Consider the following 14,876-nt stretch of genomic DNA (forward strand, 5'->3'; position numbering starts at 1 on the left):
TTAATCAGTTGTTTCTCACTAAATCTAAGAACACAAGGTCACAGATAAAAATTATAGAAGATACCAGCCCATAAACAATCCAGGCAGAATGTTCTCTGAACAGAGACTATCAATGCTGCAGGACAAATTACTAATGGCAAAAACAGGAGTTTGCGGTAAATCAGGGATCACAGGGAGCCAGACAACCATTTGAGTAGGGAAGGAAAGAGGATGAACCCATGACAGAGGTTTCTTGGTGAAGTGAAGGTTAAATTGTGTTTTTTTTTTATTTAAAATAAGTATTTCTCCTTGAATCCAGAAGTCATTAATTCAAGGTCCAAATTAGACACCACTTTTTCCTTTCCTCCTTTAAGTAGCCTTTTCTGATCCTTTCCAGGTGAAAGATCCTTCTCCTAGTAACATGGTGATTTGTGTTTCTGTATTCTTTCCTGTTAGTTTTGTGCCATATCTATCTTTGTCTCTCTCTTCTCACCTCCCTAGCATAATATTCTGCACAGAGCAGGGTTTTAATACATGGGCTCATTGTGGTTGTTGTCACAAGGGGTGACCCATTGAGCTTTGGTCAATACCATGGTCACAAGCTGAACTCTCAAACATATACAAAATTCCCTTATATTCCTTTGGGAACTTTCTCACTATTTTGTGTTTCAATCTGAAGACCATTCTCCCCTGGGATTTTGTGTGTGCAAGGAAAGAATTTGCCCTTTTTATGGGTGTTTTTTAAAAATAACTTCAATCCTTGCAATTAAATGACCTTTCTAAATCTAAAGAAGTCTGTGTAATCATCAATGAAGGGCACAACAGTGATGACTCATGAGGAACAGTAGTAGTATCCCAAGGTTTTTAGGGTTACCCCTGAAACATTACAGAAATAATTATTCAATTGTCCTCTGAGGACTTAACCTTCATGTAAGTGGAGTAAAATTTGGGAAAATAGTCCTACAATGGGTGCAATACTTAAGTATATACCTGTTGCCTCTTCTAAAGCAATGAAAGTACCTTGTTGCATTTTTGTTTTTGTATCTCCAATGTTTAGCACAATCTTGGGGCATATTAGATGCTTGTTCATTGATTAATTGCTTAAGACCATGGTTCTATAAGAATAATGATGATGATGATGATGACATATTAATAATATATTTTTATAATTCTTAATCATTTATGAATCATTCTACATACTTTTTTCAATTGAACCTCACAACAGTCCTGTTAGGAAAGTCATGCAAATATTTTACATGGGAGGAAAGTATGTGCCCAATATAGTAAATACATGACTAATGCAATAAAGTATTTTTGAATACATATGTATAATGGGCATAGTGTATCTTGCCTTCTCAATGAGTCAGGAAGAGGATGGGGGAGAGAGAGAACTTGAAAATAAAAATAAAATTTTTAATTTAATTTTTTTAAACAGAGATAAGTGATTGGATCAAAGTCATGTAGGTATCAACAACAGAACTGAAGATTAAATCTAGTTAGGTCTTCTGATTTTATGTCCAACATCTTTTTTAGCAATATCATCTGAAGATGTCTTAGTCATCCTCCTTACAAGTTCACCAGAGCATTTCCCTAATTTCTTGACCACCAACTAAGCTTGCAATGTTAGTATCCACTATCCAAATGCTTTCCAATAAAATTCACTTGTTATAGCCACTATCTGATTATCCACACTAATGCTTCCTTCTTTAAAAGTTAAAATTAAAGAATTAACTATAGGTTATCTTTTATGATTGCAATCTATGTTTCCTGCATCTATTTAATCTAAATAGGGTTATATATTCTATTCTCTTGTTTTTATTTTCCTCTTGAATTATTTCCCAGCTTCTTTTCTAGAAGTAAGAAAAGGTTAAGTGAGTTCAGTGCTCAGAAGGGACCAGCTTCCTGTCACCCTTCCAGTCTAACATTATGTTCCTTCTCAGCTCACTTCCTAGAGTACTCTTCAGCCTTGGCTCCTCATAGCACCCAGCATTTAATCATTCATTTGATTTCCTCTCTCATCTCCCCTCTTTCCCTCTTCTTCCCTGCCCTGAATTCCATCTCTGCTTTCTCAGAGTGCTCTGGAAGGTTTCACCTCCAGAAGTTCCTTTTATATGTTAAATATCAGGCTCCATTTCTGAGCTGGATGAAACTTGGTTAAAAAACAAAAGGTTAAGCAGAGAGCAGCATTATTGATTAAACATCCATTTTCTTCCCTTTTGTTTTTGTAAGAGCCCTTGATGTTACCTCAGATTGACAGCCCCACCTGGGCACCTCTGGCCCTTATCCCCTCAGTAATGTCACTGAGAGATATAAGCATCTCTCCCACTCCACACAAGCTGCATTGCCTTCATGTTTAGCTTTCAAAGGGGAAAAAAAAAGAAAAAAAGCAAGGGGGGGGGGGGGTGGGAAATGTAGCCTCTCTTTCTTTATCTCTCCCTAGTCCTTGGACATATTTTTCTGACATTCCTGGTTGAATGAGGAGAAAGAAAAGAAGGAGAAGAAAGAGAATGCTTTAAGCAATGATCCCTCCCCTTTATTCGAATTTCTCAGGCTCTCAAGCCATTGAATACACTTTAGAGAAGGTGACAACCTTGTTAAATTAGCTTTTCCTTCCAGTGCAAATGACCTAAAGAATTCTTACTGCAGGACTAACTAAATTACACCCATTAAGGAGCTCAGCATGATAGACATCATACACTGGTGACTTTGCCCTGTTGTCTGATCATGATAATGACTACATCTACCGGCTTTGACTCTTCTCCACTCATCTCTACAAGTGTAATACTGGAAATAATAGGGAAAAGAATCACCATTATAGGACAGGATAAGCCTCTCAAGTATGTAAGCCAAATGTCCAGTTACTATTATGTAGCTGACAATAAATGAGGTCGAATAATTCCAGGAATTCACTCCCTTGAAGCTCTATTTACACAAGCAAGCAAAGCAAAATCCTCATTGCACTAGAGGCTGAGTAACGGACAATTGGGCCCAGTCCTTCCAAGAGTGGGCACAACTAGGCGGGTGGAGCAATGAAGAGGCCCTCCATTCATTTGGTGCCAATCTAAGGTTCCTTCTCTGTGTTTGCTTTGTCTGATGGCATGCAAGCAGCAGTGGAGCTTTTTGGGTACCAGGAAGAAATACTCAAACTGGATTATGTCTGGAGGAAGACAACAAGACTCAGGAACTCACTGGGAATTATACTTTTGAGGGTCTATTCAGAGAACTTAGTAATTGGAGACATGATCATTGCCTTCAACTTTCTAAAAATCTGTCCTGTGGGATTTAATTCAAATCAACTGACATTATAAAGGACCTTTGATACAAAGATAGAAATAGTCCTGCTCTCAGGGAGTTGATATTCTATTCAATAGAAGGAATAATCTTGTTCTAAAAAGAAAAAAAAGAGAAAGAGTTGTAATTGTCCAAATAATATCAAAGAAGATCTCAACTCAATTTAAGGAAAAATTAATTATTAAATTAATATTTATTATTATTATAATTATTGAATAATTATTATTAAATTAAATATATTAAATAAATAATTAAATAAATTAATTTAATAAAATTAAAAATAAAATTAACCTCCTGGTTATATAACAAATCCCCTTCATAAAGGTCTTTAGGTAGAGACTGAAGGAATTTTTGTTTGTATTGTTACCAAGGAAATTTCTTCAATGCTTAGGGTCGAGGATGAATTAGATGATAGAGCAACAGGCAATGGATAGAGTATTAGATGTGGGGTCAGAGTCCTCAGATTCAACTTCTGCTTCGTCTCACTTGGTGATTTCTTGGTAAACACTCACTTGGTAAACAATTTTTAAATTTTGTTGTTTCTAGCTTCATATCTCTCATATATAACCACTTTTCTCTATTCACACAGTCACCACAATATTTCTGGCCTTCATCACATTGGCATAACACATAGGGTAGTGGACCTAGATTCAGGAAAAATTGAGTTCAAATGCTGTTTCAAATAATTACTAGCTATATGACCCTAGGCAATTGACTTTATGTCTTCCTCAGCTCCCTCAACTGAAAAATTAAAATAATAATACACCCACATCACAGTATGGTTGTGAGGATCAAATGAGATATGCATAAAGAGTTTAGCAAAGTGCCTGGCACATAATAGGAGCTTAATAAATGCTTGGTATAGCATTTATAGTCATGGCAATAGCTTTTTAATTGGTCTTCCTACCTCATGTCTCTTCCTCCACTTAACTGTCAAAGTGAGTTCCCTAAAGTACAAGTTTGACCACACCACTACTGTATTCAATAAAGAACTGTAGGACCAATTATAAAGTGAATTGGGTTGACTTTAGAATATTGCAAAGCTACATTAAAGAATTAAAGCTATGTCTAAAATAAAGGCCCATCTTTTTAATATTACTATTTAATGATTTTACTGTATGTAAATGAGACATGAAATACAACATTTCCTAATGAACTGAAAATGAATAATAAAATAAAATGAATTAAATGGGCATGACCTATAGCATCATAACCAGTAGGAACCTTTGAAGAAGAAGAGAAGTAAAAGATTCCATCTTAAAAATGTATGTTAGAAGGAGGAATTGTGTTAGTTATGTAAGAACAAATACTGATCCATAAGTAGTCAAGTACTTTCAATTTCAGAATAACAAGAAATCCTCCAACATGTGGAATATAACATATACTATCTCTTTATAATGTATTCTATTCCTTTAAGGAAGCTGGAATATCTTAATGCTGAGACAAAGAAAAAATATTTTTGTATAAAGGAAAATAATTAACCATCTCTCATATTAAGCTATTGTCACTACAATGGATGAACATTTTAACACCAAAAAGGAAAAGTTAATTGTTTTAATATAAATTGTATGTATATACATATATGAAGAAACAAAGGTTTTAGCTCTGATTTGAGCAATTCTTGATGGAAAATGAACAATGATGTAAATAAAAGCTCAAATTGCTTTATGAACAATGTAGAATGATCCCTCATTTGTGTGGTAACAGTTTGATACTTTAAAAAAAACAGAGAAAAGATATTTTGTTTATTAATGAGTAGGGAAATGACTGTATAAGAAACCTGCTTCAAATACATTAAAGAATGAGAGGACCATGTCAAACAGTTTAGAATTGTAGGATATCATGATGCTTCATTTCGTTTGTTGGTAACTCTTCCATAACTAAAGATAAAACTTTAAAAATTAGCAATCATATAAACATTTGGAGATTAAGGTATGATTTGAAAAGAAAATTTTGAGAAGAAAAATGTTGTGAGTTATGTAAGTCTTTAATAGGTATGTCACTGAGAATCAGAAGTTCTCATTTAAGACATTTAAGACTCATTTAAGTGGTGTGATTAGAAATACTTGGTATGGGCATCTGGATAAACTTGCCTTCAGAATCTGAGAAGCCAAATTGATGGCACTGGTTGGAGGAGATGACAAGCCGCTCTATTGGACTTGCGGCATTTAAAAGCAGGCAGCTGACAGAAGGCTTCAGATAAAGCATTTTGGCTTGATGTGAGAGATTTTTGCTCCCTCATTTCATTAGCCAAAGGCTTCAGTAACAGCTATCACCCTTCAGCATCACCAGAATTTAGAAAAATGTGAAACTCTTATAAAAGCCTTTTACTCTATATACTATTAATTCTAAATCAGGAGCCTTTGCAGCTGCTTTGCATTCCAATTTGTTGACCAGCTTTGTTTGCCTCACTTAAAAGGGTCAACCTGAGTGAGCTATGTTGCTGGGATCTCTGATCTGATTGAACAATGCATTATTTGAATAAGTTAATAACTTGCTGGGTTGGTTTGTGTAGGACGGAGAGCACAGTTGGATGAGCTTTTTGCTTTTCTCTGGCTTGAAGGAGAAGAGGGAATGCAAGCTATTATCAAGCACCTACTATGTGCTAGGTACTATGCTAAACACTTCATACATTTTCTCTCATTTGATCTTCATAACAACCTTGGGTAATTATGAGTTCTAGATCTATAACCTTTTAATCCCAGATGAAATTCAGTTCTCTAATCCCAGATAGTCACTTTGGGTCACATAGTACCTAAAACCAATCTTAGGTCCAGGGATAGAAATTTACCATCCTTCTCTTAGTAGAGAAATCTAATGAATTGTAGGTGCTATATAAGGTATACATTACCAAATACGCCAAATATGTTTTTATATTTCATCTAAGAATTTTATTATGAGGGAGGACTCTGTCTGGACTGGGTGTGGTTATTTGGAAGTAGGAGTGATATTAAAAAAACAGACACTAACAAAGCATTTTTTTAAAAAATTTCAGTCACTGTGTTGATGCATTACAATATGTATTAAATTGCTTACAATATGTATTAAAAACAAATTCAAATATGTCATATTTTTAGATTGCAGCTGAAAAAAAAAGTAATATGATTGTCCAATTTTTCAATACAGTATTAAAGGGAATGGCTACTCACATTAAGAGATAACACATTATAAATATCCTTTTTAAAATAGATTGTCATACTATCATCTGGTAGAGAAAAAATGAGGAAACATCCACCTTAAGTGTGTTGAAGACCAACACTCAAGCAATGGGTAGAGAAGCAATTTTATGTAATACAAATGTCGCCAAATATGTTATATCAAAATATGTAATTCAAAATTTTGAGTTATACTTAGCATATGGATATTCCTCCCTAAGTGCTTTCTAATCCACTCCTCCCTACAAATACTAAGTGCTTTGGAGGGAGAGAGTGATCCCAGTTTATAAGTTTATGTATTTTATCATTTATGCAGTAACTTTAATATATTTGTATTTATGATTTTATTATTTCCCTTGCTTGACTTCTGAGTAAATATTTATGATTAAGACCTAAAATTGTCATTATTGTGAGTGGCTGGTAGCACTGGGGAGAGGCACAAAAGTTAAAGTAATAAGTAGGAAAAAGCATATTTCCCCTAAAACACAATTAATTCTAGGACAGTGACAGTGTTTGAATGTAACTGTGACCTGATCTATTTCTGGGTATCTAAATCTGCCTTGGTGAAGGCAGTTTGGAGTAAGTGAGCTTTGGGGAGAATTGTGGATATCACTATGCCCCATGCAGTTATATACTGTATTTCACATAGAAATGAATAGCAATGCACATCACAGCATTCACCCATTACTCATTACATTACTATACCCTGCATACCAGAATTACCATTATTGGTAGCAAACTTAAGATGGGATATCAACTAGGAACTCACCTGAAAGTCACTGAATGGAATATCCATGTCTGTACGATATGTTTGATGTAAATAACAATTCCATTTGAACATATGAATATTCATTTTGTTCTTTAAGATATTTATATACTAATAATAATATAAAAATTTATTGCACTGAGTATTAATGAATTTTTATATGAATGTATATATATCTATGTAGACTAAGGACTAAGTAAATTTATTTTCCAGCATTACTTCACAATTTCAGTGAATCTATAATTTCATCAGATGAGAGCATATTCATACTCCCACTAATGATACAGTTCACAACCCATCCACAACTTCTAAACCAATGTTTTCTGATTCACTTGCTCCCATAAATGCTACACAAAGAATTTATCATAACAGCTAGGGACTGTCATCTAGGTTGTAATGGTGAAACTCCTAGGCTATTCCTCTGTTGACGCTCATTCCCACTTCATGACCAGCCTACCTTCTTTTCTTGTACCATATTTTTATAATACCATAACTTATTTATGATCACCATAATTTTCTTGATTTCCCTTTGTGTATCTTGAACCATAGATGCCATATTATTCTATGATTTTTAATCATATAACACCATCAGAAAATGCTCGTGTTAAAAAGAGAATTTTCAGATTCACTTAGCCAAAACTATCCATTGGGTCAAGCTCTGTCATTCTTTATAAATAATTAGAACATTTTAAACAGTCATACAAAATTATCAAAGGTCCTCAGAACTTCTGACTTTCTCCTTGCCCTCCAGTAACTCAAAGTTCATACTAATTTTAGCTTAAAGAGAGATGTTTCTGCAGAGTCACTTTATGACATCCACAGGCCTACTTGATTCCAGATAACCAACATCTTCAGAGGTACAGGAACAAAAGAAGACTATTCCAACTCAGCTGCATAAGGAGGAAAAGAAAGAAATAAGGAAGCCCAATCATTCACACTCAGGAGACCAATCAACCAAGTAGTTTAAGAGGGACATTGCTTTATTAAGAATTATATCCTTTATTTGTTAATGAAAACCTTTGTAACAATTACCTTAGGTTCCTGTTGCCAATTAGCTTTGTAGAGACAACATAGAATGGTGGGAAAAAAGGATTTGTAATCAGAAAACATGGAGTTTAACTGGGCAAGTCATTCAACTTCTTTGAGCCTCAGATATTTATATATAAAATAAAGGGGCTGGATTACATGATTATTGGTGATCCCTTCTAACTGTATGATTCTTTAATCTTATAAATGTAATTCAAAGTGTTCCCTGACTGGCATTTAAGGTCACTCATGCCGTCCTCTTCCTAGGAGAGACATGGCAGACTACTTGTGTGAAAAAAGGCATACATTGTCATATATGGTTAATTATATTTCTTCATTATAAAGGAGGGTTCTATCTTGACTGGTAGAAGGTTATTGGGAAATAAGATATTTTTAAAAGGCACACTTTTTATGTGCTTTTTAAACAAAGCATTTATTTTTTAACAATTGCATTTGCTATGTTGGTATACATGGATTGTTTACAATATGTGTTGAAAACCAATTGGATTTTGTAATGTGCTTTATTTTCCAGCATATAACCTGGGAAAAAATGAGAGCAAAGTGATTATCCAAATAAAAAAAAACAACAATATCACAAATTATAATATAGACACTTTCTAATAGAACTAATACAACCTTAACTCACCATCATGTCAAGCCTTACAGGTGAACTGAATTAAAATGAGTCCTCTTAGTGACAAAATAAGAAAGTTGTGGGTGATGATAGCATTCCATGTGGCATTTGGATTTCAAGTGACATAAAATGAAACACATGATTAGGAGCACTCTTTAAGTAGGGAAACAGGTCCCTAGTATTCTACAATTTAGAGGGGGAGGTTAGGATTCAGCCCCAAGGCACATGTGGTAGTAATAGGGAAGAAGCAATTTTTCTTGGCCCCCTTTCAAACTCTATTTTGATAATTTGGGCGTATTTTTTCTTACTTTGAAAACTTCTCCCAGGACTGGACTGATTCTAAGATGAGTATGAGTCCTAAACTGTGCCAACAGGAAAAAAAAACCCTGGCTGGGTCTGACATTCATTTCCTTTAGCTGTGTGTGTGTAGCAGTTGCTAAGGACAGATCTGCTCCCTCCCAATCAACTCTTCTTTCTCAGGGAACAAGCTTAGCATTCTACCATGCAGGAGGTTAAATCATTCCTTTGCAGGATGAAGAATCTAAAAAGATCTTTTCAAATGAAATGAGTGATCTTTTGTCAGTGTGCCAAGTAAAATAATGGTAGTGATCTTACCATTTTAATAATCATCTGAATGTGTCTGATGCTTCACACAATGAATGTTAAATAATGTCCATTTCTGCTTTCTAACAATAAATCTGGATACCTTGGTCTCTATGTTCTATTACCATGGGCAGAGTAAATTTAAGGAATTTTTTAAAATCCTGATTAAATCTGCTAAGATGACACCATCACACACTCAAGGATAATTCAGTTGAACCATTTTACTCTGTGCCTTTGGAAAAGTCATTTCCCTATATGCAGTATATATTTCATTCTTTCTGAGAATTCCTAGCCTCCTTCAAGACTAAATTCATAGTCTCATCTCCTACAAAAAGTTTTTCTTGATCTTTGTATTTCTTAAGTGCTTCCTCCTCAATTTATCAAATTCATACCTGTGGGCTTAAATATTCTTCATTGTCCTTCACTATCCCTGAAGAATGAACAGTTTTGCACTGTGTCTCCATATCTGCAGTCCTTGGCACAGTGTCTTATACAAAATAAATATTTATTGAATACTTATTGTCCTATAGTAGTTTGGACTGAATTACAATCAACTGGATTTACAATAGAAGTGGTTGAAAAGGAATATGAAAGAATGCCAAGATAGTAAAGGAAGCACTACAGCCAAGTTCTACCAGCGTTTCCCTCCAAAAGACTTTAAAATAACACCTAAATCAAATTCTGGAGCAGCAGAACCAACAAAAGTTCAGAATAAGACATTCTTCCAAACCAAGGTAATTTAGAAGGTCAGAAGGAAGGATCTGTGACACAGAAATAGAAGATGGCTCATAGCCCACATTGATGTAACACCAAGGGTGGGACTTGGTTGTGGTAACAGCAGCAGCAACAGCAGGAATTTCAGGAGATCAGGAGATTACCAGAGATGGTAAGGAAATTAGATAATTTGTCAGAAAGAGAGTACAGGGGATGCTTGTGATGGTACTGAGTCTCAGACTGGATGCTGTTTGGTGACTCCATTACCAATACCCACTTCTAGGGCACAATTTAAGGTCACAGAGAAGCACTTTTGGTCACAAGGACTCAAGGAATCTGAGATGAGAAAAATCTCACAAACAACACAAAAAAAGAACCTGGTCATAAAAAGCTACTATGGTGACAGGAAAAATCAAAACACAAACTCAGAAAAGGACAATGCTATCAAAACAACTATAAACAGTGTCTCAAAGGGAAAGAAAATGTAGATTGGACACCATTACAACAAGAATTTCTGAAAGAGCTAAAAATGGTTTTCAAAATCAAATAAAAATAATAAAGGAAAATTGGGAAAAGAAATGAGACAGAAGGAAAAAATCATGAAAAGACAATTAATAGTTTGCTAAAAGAAGAATAAAAATGCTAAAGAAAATAACCTAAAAGTGGATATAGATAGAATATGGGATAGTAATTAGTCATTAATTTCTGTTAAAATGAAATCAAGTTTATATTTTTTCTGATTTTATTTTTTGCTTACAACATTTGGGGTGTTTCAACTCCCTTCTTGAAAGCATTTTTGGTATACATGCATGAAATTTTAATGCAATCTTAAAGTCTCTAGCCCCTTTTGTTCCTTGACCCTGAGGCATGTTTTCCAGCATATTTTTTGCCATCCTTCTAAACTCTCATCTTTCCATTTACATTACTACTATGAAAAACTATACCTTGATTTAATATGGATGATTTTGTTCATGTCTTCATAGAATTCTTCTGTTTCCTCACCTTCTGCAACAGACATTGGTAGAAAGTTGTAATTATCTTCGCTGTGGTCTTTTTGCTTGTATTCATCTTCATACTGCAAAACAAGATGACCAAATGTGCCACAAAATAACGTTTCTTACTGTAACTAGAAGCATGAAAAAACCTATTTTAGCAACTCTTCTATTTGCCTTTGCAAGGATATGACCTATCTTTAAAATTTAGCTGAAATTTCCTTATATCTTCTGGTTTCATTTATAGCAAGAATGTTAATACTGCTGTGATTCCATTTCTTCAACAATATGTTATCTCATTGGTTACTGAAAAATGATCTTATAATCACAGTGCCAACACTTAACATTCATGAATGGTCTAGAAACTTAATGACAACTGAAGAATTTGAAGGGGACCACACAGAACTGAGTAGATTCTTTGAATAGTTTGCTAGAATTACAGTGAGGAAAATTTGAATTCAAATCTGAACTCAACTTTTCACTAGCTATGTTTGTTACCTTGGGCAAGATACTTAACTGCTATTTGATTCAATTTCCTCAATTATAAAATAAAGATAATGATAGATCCCACTTTTCAGAGTTATTATAAGGGTCAAAGGAGATGCTATTTATAAATAACTTAACTCAGTGCCTTGTTCAAAATAAGTTTAATAAATGATCATTCCTTCCTTTCCCCCTATTTGTTTCTTGCATTACTGTGACCAAAGAGAGCAATTAATAGTCAATCATAGCAATAACACCTTACATTTTTATAATATTTTATGATGTAAATCACTTTTACATGTATCATCTAATTTAATCTTTGTTCTAACATTCTAATGAGGTCAGATACTCCTATCCCCATTTTACAGATGAGCAAGTTGAGGCTTGATTGCACTGAGAGAAGAAAAGTAAAAGGGATGGCATGTTAGTAAAGGGAGCAGGAGGAAAACAGGGGAAATGGGAAAAATAAACAATTTGGTCAAAGTCACACAGATAATACATGACAAAGCAAGAACTAAAATCCAAGTTCTTTCCAAATTACCAGTGTAATGATTAAAATTTACTTATTTTCTTATACATTTTCTACACTTATTTTCTTATAAACTTCTTGTCAGTGTTTTTGTAAATCCTTTCATTAAACTTGGATTCAAGAAAATCTTCATTTTAATCTCACTTTAGATACGTATTAGCTGTGTGACCTGGGACAAATAATTTAATCTCTGTATCTCATTTTTCCCATAGATTCAATGTTCTGTAAGTCACATCTAGCTCTAAATCTATAATTCTATGATTCTATGGTTCCTTGATCTATCCCCAGTGCTCTAGGCTTTCTCATGATTTTTTTAACATGTGACACCAAGATAATACATTGGGTTGCCCATTAATTGTGTCTCATTTTACCCTTTTTTTCTACCACTTTTCAACGATGTTTTTTATACTACCTTGTTCTCAAAAGGCATCACTGGTGCTATTATGCAACTTCTTTACACTCCTAATACCCTTTTGTGAGTATAGTAGATGAAATTATTTGGATGTGACTAGACACGAATATCTATAATGAATTAATTTATCAGTATAATAACTGCCTTAAGTTTAGGAAATACTTGGAACAGCAAGACTAGGAGATTCAGTGGATTAATTTTGTATTAATTTCCTCATTACCAAGCCATAGGCAGATAAATTAAACTAAATGTCTGTACCAGCTTTCCTGAACTTAAAAAAAAACCTAGAAAACAAGAAGAGTCTCAAAGGAGACATGAATGAGTCACTTCGCAAGGTAGTTTGTAACATGCCATTTGTTACTTTTCCCTGTCTATACCAACTGAAACTATGTAAAATGGAGTGAGGCAAAAAGCCAACATATATAAAGGACCCTTTGTCTCATAATCTGCACTTTATCATTTGAGATCAGAACAAGCCCTGGAATTCCCTTAGCCAATATCCTCTCAAGGGTATAGGGGATAATTTGGGGGATAAATCAAAGTCTGACCATTTCAATAAAGTAACCCTGATGCTCAGGTGGAATGAGCCCCTCTAATCAAGAGCTGACTAGAATTGATCTAATCTCTCCCAATACTTTGAAGATTAAACCAAGAGTGACTCCAAACCAAAATTAACCCTCTGCTTACTTCAAGATCCAAAGCCCAATGGGTAGGGAATAGAAATTGACCAATCTCCAAGAGCAAGAACATCAGGACACCACAGAGTGAACAACCATCTACCTTATTACATTATCTTCACTGTCAGATTTCCTGCAGATGTCAACCTGAAGATCAAATATTTTTTAGTGTAATATAAATGTTCATGAGAATATCATGATGGAAATTCGATAAGCATGATATAATAGAATTAGGAAAGAGAGTACATATTTTTAAACTTGGTTCTTGTCATATCAGTAACTTTGTAATTTTAGGATAATTATTTATCCTAATTTATCCTATTTATCTTCTCTGAGATACTGTTTCCTTATCAGTAAGAATAGCATAAACCCATGCCCTATTCTGCTTATTTCACTGGACTGCTACCAAAATCCAATCAAATAAGTCAAACAGATATTTATTGAGAACCTCTGTGCCAGATGCTAGGGAAACAAAAGCAAAATAATTCCCACACTCAGTGAGTATGTGATCAGGTGACCAACAAAATTAAATAAAATGTTCATGTATGCAATTTTTTTGTAGAAATGAAAAGTTTTATGATAATGATTCAGAATTAGGTAATTGTCACCCAAAATTACTGATTCTCTTTTAAAGAGCCTTGGTGTATTCATTTGTATATATATATATATATATATATATATATATATATATATACATATATATATATAATAAAGTAGTAGAAACTATGAAACAAAGCCTTGTAGTTTGCAAAAATTTAGCATGTATCAGATACTTAGAAATATATTATGAGATAAGAATACCAATGACCCCTCCATATATAGACATTACAATTTTATTTTTATCTTCCTGATACAATACATTCATAACTTCTCTTTCTTTCTCTCTCTCTTTCACACACACACACACACACACACTTACACTTGTTCAGTTGTGTCCAACTCCTTGTGACCCCATATGGCGTTTTCTTGACAAAGAAACCAGAGTGAGTTACCATTTCCCTCTCCAGTGGATTTAGGTAAACAGGTTAAGCAGCTTTCCTAGAGTCATACAACTAGTGTCTGAGGTCAGATTTTAAATCAGTTCTTTCTACCTCTAGGTCCAATGCAGTATTCACTAAGTCACCTAGCTGCCTCTAATGAATTATTTTTTGTGCTTACACATACATACACACACACACACACACACACACACACACAAAACAAGCAAACAATAAATACAAAATACAAAAAAAAATAAATTGGCTGAGGAGCAAATAATTATGCCAAAATAGTCCTGGGAGAATAATATACAACTCCTAATTGATGTAGACAATTATTGAGCCAATTGTCAGAAAGCACAATAATCTCATACTACCCACACAAGAATTGATTCAGTTCTGTACTCATGGTTTATTATTCACGGCAAATATTTGATTCAGTCAGTCAACAAGAATTTAATAAGCATTTATTATGTGTCAGGCACTATACTGAACACTGGAAAAGAAAGAATATGAAGACAGTTCTTGTCTTCAAGAAGCTTAGTATAAAAACATTAAAGCATGATAGATCTACATGAAAATTTGTCTATTTTTAAAATTCCACCAACATAGTGATGACAAAAGCAATGTATATAAAA

At 34.0% G+C, this 14,876-nt stretch overlaps 1 long non-coding RNA gene across 2 annotated transcripts in view; it reads right to left on the reverse strand.

The window, feature by feature from the left end:
* Positions 1-3,065: 3,065 nt before the first annotated feature.
* LOC116422582 overlaps positions 3,066-14,876 on the reverse strand; it is a 30,013-nt gene continuing 18,202 nt past the window's right edge. For both annotated transcript variants that reach the window (XR_004233242.1, XR_004233243.1), the window contains exons 3-4: positions 11,113-11,243; positions 3,066-3,366 (exon numbers count right to left, since the gene is read on the reverse strand). This is a non-coding gene — a long non-coding RNA (uncharacterized LOC116422582). The remainder of the gene's footprint in view (positions 3,367-11,112; positions 11,244-14,876) is intronic.

Source organism: Sarcophilus harrisii, chromosome 1 (genome assembly GCF_902635505.1).
Source record: "Sarcophilus harrisii chromosome 1, mSarHar1.11, whole genome shotgun sequence".
In the NCBI taxonomy this organism is placed as follows: domain Eukaryota; kingdom Metazoa; phylum Chordata; class Mammalia; order Dasyuromorphia; family Dasyuridae; genus Sarcophilus; species Sarcophilus harrisii.